The sequence below is a fragment of the Oncorhynchus keta genome, chromosome 8, assembly GCF_023373465.1.
Source record: "Oncorhynchus keta strain PuntledgeMale-10-30-2019 chromosome 8, Oket_V2, whole genome shotgun sequence".
In the NCBI taxonomy this organism is placed as follows: Eukaryota; Metazoa; Chordata; class Actinopteri; order Salmoniformes; family Salmonidae; genus Oncorhynchus; species Oncorhynchus keta.
The window spans coordinates 12,030,835-12,037,266 of record NC_068428.1 but is presented as its reverse complement, the minus strand read 5'-3'; positions in this window follow the sequence as shown (position 1 = coordinate 12,037,266).

Sequence of the window (6,432 nt, the reverse complement as noted above, 5' to 3'; positions counted from 1 at the left end):
CTGTGTGCCAGATACGTATTCCATTAATCTGTATGAATCCCTAGTTGGCCTTCAAAAGAGGCTGTGGGTGATTATTTAAGTTCTCGTCTGCAGAGTCAAAGACATCACGCAGAAAATGACGGCGGTTTCAGCTCTGTGTTGGCAGTTTACTTTCTGTAGGCTACATCTTACCAGGTGTAGTATTTCATGTGCATTTCATATATTTGGATGGTAGTAATTTAACTTTGACATGATCTTATAAAAAAATGTCTCTATTGTTTTACCATAAAAATAAACAATCTGTTATTTTCTTCAATTACTGGATCAGAAACAAATTAGCAACCGAAACAGAAATGATTGCCCACAAATATCAAAAATATTGGGTAGTAAAACCCACCGGGCACACACTGTTGTTTTAACATAATTTGTCAATGTATTGTGATGTGGAAAATACATTTAGATTTGAAAAAAGTCATCAACCAGTACTGTTTTCATCTAATTTCAACCAGCGTGTAAAACAAATACATTGACTTAACCTGATTAACAGGTTACATCATTCTAATTTCAACATAATCATCAGAACCACAGTACCTGTCAAGTTTGGACACATCTACTCATACCAGGGTTTTTCTTTATGTTTACTATTTTCTATATTGTAGGATAATAGTGAATACATGAATACTATGAAATAACACATGGAGTCATGAAGTAACTAAAAAAGTATTTAAAAAATCCAAATATATTTTAGGTTCTTCAAAGTTGTATTTATTTTACCTTCATTTAACTAGGCAAGTCAGTTAAGAACAAATTATTATTTTCAATGACAGCCTAGGAACAGTGGGTTAACTGGCTTTTTCAGGAGCAGAACAACATTTTTTTTTTACCTTGTCAGCTCGGGGATTCGTTCTTGCAACCTTTCGGTTACTACTCCAACGCTCTAACCACTAGGCTATCTGCCGCCCTAAGTAGCCACCTTTTTCCTTGATGACAACTTTACACACTCTTGACATTCTCTCATCCAGATTCATGAGGTAGTCACCTGGAATGCATTTCAATTAACAGGTTTGCCTGGTTGAAAGTTAAGTTGTGGAATGTATTTCCTTCTTAATGCGTTTTAAGCCAATCAGTTGTGTTGTGACAAGATAGCGGTGGTATACAGAAAATAGCCCTATTTGATAAAAGACCAAGTCCCTATTATTGCAAGAACAGCTCAAATAAGCAAAGAGAAATGACAGTCCGTCATTACTTTAAGACATGAATGTCAGTCAATCCGGAAAATTCCAAGAACTTTGTTTTCAAGTGCAGTCGTAAAAAACGTAAAAATCATCAAGCACTATGATGAAACTGGCTGTCATGAGGACCGCACACAAAAGGAAGACCCAGAGTTACCTCTGCAGAGGATACGTTTGTTAGAGTTATCGGCCTCAGAAATTGCAGCTCAAATAAATGCTTCACAGAGTTCAAGTAAAGAAATTGCAGCTCAAATAAATGCTTCACAGAGTTCAAGTAACAGACACATCTCAACATCAACTGTTCAGAGGAGACTGTGTGAATCAGGCCTTCATGGTCGAATTGCTTTAAAGAAACCACGACTAAAGGACTCCAATAAGAAGAAAACTTGCATGGGCCAAGAAACATAGCAATGGACATTAGACCGGTGGAAATCTGTCCTTTGGTCTGATGAGTCCAAATTTGAGATTGTTGGTTCCAATTGCCATGTCTGTGAGACTCAGAGTAGGTGAACAGAATATCTCTGCATGTGTAGTTCCCACTGAAGCATGGGGGAGGTGTGATGGTGTTGGGGTGCTTTGCTGGTGACACTGTCTGGTTTATTTATAATTCAATGCACACTTAACCAGCATGGTTCAGCGACATGCCATCCCATCTGGTTTGCGATTAGTAGGACTATCATTTGTTTTACAACAGGACAATAGCCCAACACACCTCCAGGCTGTGTAAGGGCTATTTGACCAAGAAGGAGAGTGATTGAGTGCTGTATCAGATGACCTGGCCTCCACAATCACTCTGCAGAGTGAAGGAAAATCAGCCAACAAGTGCTCAGCATATGTGGGAACTCCTTCAAGACGGTTGGAAAAGTGTGCAAAGCTGTCAAGGCAAAGGGTGGCTACTTTGAAGAATCTAAAATGTAAATATATTTTGATTTAACACCTGTGGTTACTACATAATTCTACATGTGTTATTTCATAGTTGTGATGTCTTCACTATTATCCAACAATGTAGAAAATAATTTAAAAAAAATAAAGAAAAACCCTTAAATGACTAGGAGTGTCCAAACTTTTGACTGGTTCTATATATACGTTGAAATTGCAACTTTTATTATAAATATTTTATTTGACCTTGTTTCAATGTTGATAGTAAAATATATAAACTTCACTCCAAATTTACTTCTACATACAGATTGTGTAAGAAAAGTTAGTGACTTTCAACTATTCAATGTTATTTAGGTGGTCTACGTTTATGTAGTCTATTTTTAACGTTTCTATGTGGAATGTTCAATGCTCTTTCAACATGTACATAGTTCTGATGATTATGTTGAAATTGTATCCACTTATTACTCAGGTTAATTCAATATGTTTAAGTTTGAACCTAATTTCAATGTTTACAGAGCTGATTAAAACGAGATGAAAACAGTACTGGTTGATTACTTTTTTCAAATCCAATCTATTTTCCACATTAGGTTCCACGTCACAACACTTTGACAAATTAAGTTGAAACAACGTTGATTCAACCAGTGTGTGCCCATTGAAAATACTGCCTCCCTCCCTAGCCGTTCACAATAATCCTCATTAGCATCCTTTTTAAGATAGCCTGGCTGAAAATCGTCAATGGAAAATGATTAGATCTAATGGCAATTAAGCAAAGACACCCTACTGTATAATTATGTGCTGAAATTGACAGTTGTAATGTTCACACATTTTGATGATGGGTAAGGTTCAAGCTCTGCAAAGCATGCGGAGGAAAGGACTGGAAGGATAAATACGTATACATCATGCCATTCCAAGTAGGGCTAGCACAATTATCGACTAATCACTGAACCAACAGTTATGGATAGGTCACCAAATAGCAGTTTTTCATTTTTACGTGAAGTGGGTAAAGTTGGTAATCATTTTACGAGCAAAACGGCACAGGCGGGAGGAGAAGCTTCGTTTCCACAAGTTCAAAGCGGTCCAAACCATTCAATTTTGAGACAGAGGTGTCGCCGAAGCTTTGTTGTATGATTACAAGTGCAGAAAGTTTTTCTACATAAATACCAATTATAACAATAACCGTGACTATTTGCTTGACAATTTATCGTTACCCCAAAATGCCATAATTGTCACAGCCCTAATTTGTACTCCTGTTGAGTGTGATGGAGACATTCTCCCACCAAGACGGAGGCAGAGAAATATGAACAAGAGGTCTCCAATGTGTATGTGTATGACAGACAAGATGTAAGGTGTTGCGATAGAAAGACATGTTATATTTTTTATTTATGTGCTGATAAGATTCTTTCCGAGATGGCATAGCAGTTCAGGCGTCTTTTGTCCTCGTCCTGTCGTGTCCTGTATATATATATATTTACAACTTTTTTCACATACATTTTATTTTTATTTTCCATCAACTCATCTTCAAAACACTCTCCTGCAACCCGCCTCACCAATTTATATTTATAAATAAGTATTATTTACCTCAAATCTGCAATCCTCCAAGAAGCTAGCCAGAAGCTAGCCAGAAGCTAGCCAGAAGCTAGCCCAGAAGTTAATCCAGAAGCTAATCAGAAACTAGTTCAGAAGCTAGTTAGCTTCTTTACTGGCAAATCGTTAGTATTCAGCTAACCACGGTTTGTGGTCATCAGCTATCCTTTAGCTCGAAAATCTATCGCCAGTTTTGTACGGCGCAGCGCGGCTCGGAACGGAACATACCGGACCAATTTTTCTCTCCATGTCCCTGGATTTCAACTGCTCTCTGGACATTCATACCCGGATCTCACAGCTAGCTAGCTGCTATCCGTGTGACTATCTGCTTTCGTCGATTCCGGAGCAAACATCAATTACTCCGGAGCTAGCCAGCTCCGTCAATCACTCCTGAGCTCCGTCAATCACTCCTGGGCTGCAGTCACCTATCCGGACCCGTTTTACTGCCTACGCGGAGCCCCACCGGGCCTTCACAACTGGACTGCCGACGTTATCTACCCGAAGGAGATCCGGCTGGCTCCTCCGTCACGACGTTACCTGAACGCCCATCTGCGGCCTGCTAACCGTTAGCTGTCTTACCGGCTGCTCTCAGAATAGACAATCGGACAATTGATTTATTTTTATTATTATTATGTTTCTTCTTGGGCCTCTATAACTATATCTATTATTTTTATTTTTATTTTATTTCTTTTTTATTTTGTTGTGTGATTTGGATTAATCCCCTCTACCACACGGAACCCCACTAATCTACTGACAGAACGCAAGAGCTGGCTAACAACAGACCTCCATCCTATGCTAGCTTGCTACCGATGGCCTGGCTAGCTGTCTAAATCGCCATGACCCCCAACCAACCTCTCCACTCACTGGACCCTTTTGATCACTCGACTAAGGATGCCTCTCCTTAATGTCAATATGTCTTGTCCATTGCTGTTCTGGTTAGTGTTTATTGGCTTATTTCACTGTAGAGCCTCTAGTCCTGCTCACTATACCTTATCCAACTTATTAGTTCCACCACCCACACATGCAATGACATCTCCTGGTTTCAATGATGTTTCTAGAGACAATATCTCTCTCTTCATCACTCAATACCTAGGTTTACCTCCACTGTATTCACATCCTACCATACCTTTGTCTGTACATTATACCTTGATGCTATTTTATCGCCCCCAGAAACCTCCTTTTACTCTCTGTTCCAGACGTTCTAGACGACCAATTCTGATTGCTTTTAGCCGCACCCTTATTCTTCTCCTCCTATGTTCCTCTGGCGATGTAGAGGTGAATCCAGGCCCTGCAGTGCCTAGCTCCACTCCTATTCCCCAGGCACTCTCTTTTGATGACTTCTGTAACCGTAATAGGCTTGGTTTCATGCATGTTAACATTAGAAGCATATTATATTCACTGCTTTAGCACACTCTGCCAACCCGGATGTTCTAGCTGTGTCTGAATCCTGGCTTAGGAAGACCACCAAAAATTCAGAAATTTTAATTCCAAACTACAACATTTTCAGACAAGATAGAACTGCCAAAGGGGGCGGTGTTGCAATCTACTGCAAAGATAGCCTACAGAGTTCTGTCCTACTATCCAGGTCTGTACCCAAACAATTTGAACTTCTACTTTTAAAAATCCACCTCTCTAAAAACAAGTCTCTCACCGTTGCCGCCTGCTATAGACCACGCTCTGTCCCCAGCTGTGCTCTGGACACCATATGTGAACTGATTGCCCCCCATCTATCTTCAGAGCTCGTGCTGCTAGGCGACCTAAACTGGAACATGCTTAACACCCCAGCCATCCTACAATCTAAACTTGATGCCCTCAATCTCACACAAATTATCAATTAACCTACCAGGTACCCCCCCAAAGCCTTAAACACAGGCACCCTCAAAGATATCATCCTAACCAACTTCCCCTCTAAATACACCTCTGCTGTCTTCAACCAAGATCTCAGCGATCACTGCCTCATTGCCTGCATCCGTAATGGGTCAGCGGTCAAACGACCTCCACTCATCAATGTAAAACGCTCCCTGAAACACTTCAGCGAGCAGGCCTTTCTAATCGACCTGGCCCGGGTATCCTGGAAGGATATTGATCTCATCCCGTCAGAAGAGGATGCCTGGATATTTTTTTTAAATGCCTTCCTAACCATCTTAAATAAACATGCCCCATTCAAGAAATGTAGAACTAGGAACAGATATAGCCCTTGGTTCTCCCCAGACCTGACTGCCCTTAACCAACACAAAAACATCCTATGGCGTTCTGCATTAGCATCGAACAGCCCCCGTGATATGCAGCTGTTCAGGGAAGCTAGAAACCGTTATACACAGGCAGTTAGAAAAGCCAAGGCTAGCTTTTTCAAGCTGAAATTTGCTTCCTGCAACACTAACTCAAAACATTTCTGGGACACTGTAAAATCCATGGAGAATAAGAACACCTCCTCCCAGCTGCCCACTGCACTGAAGATAGGAAACACTGCCACCACTGATAAATCCACCATAATTGAGAATTTCAATAAGCATTTTTCTACTGCTGGCCATGCTTTCCACCTGGCTACTCCTACCCCGGTCAACAGCACTGCACCCCCAACAGCAACTCGCCCAAGCCTTCCCCATTTCTCCTTCTCCCAAATCCATTCAGCTGATGTTCTGAAAGAGCTGAAAAATCTGGACCCCTACAAATCAGCCGGGCTAGACAATCTGGACCCTTTCTTTCTAAAATTATCTGCAGAAATTGTTGCCACCCCTATTACTAGCCTCTTCAACCT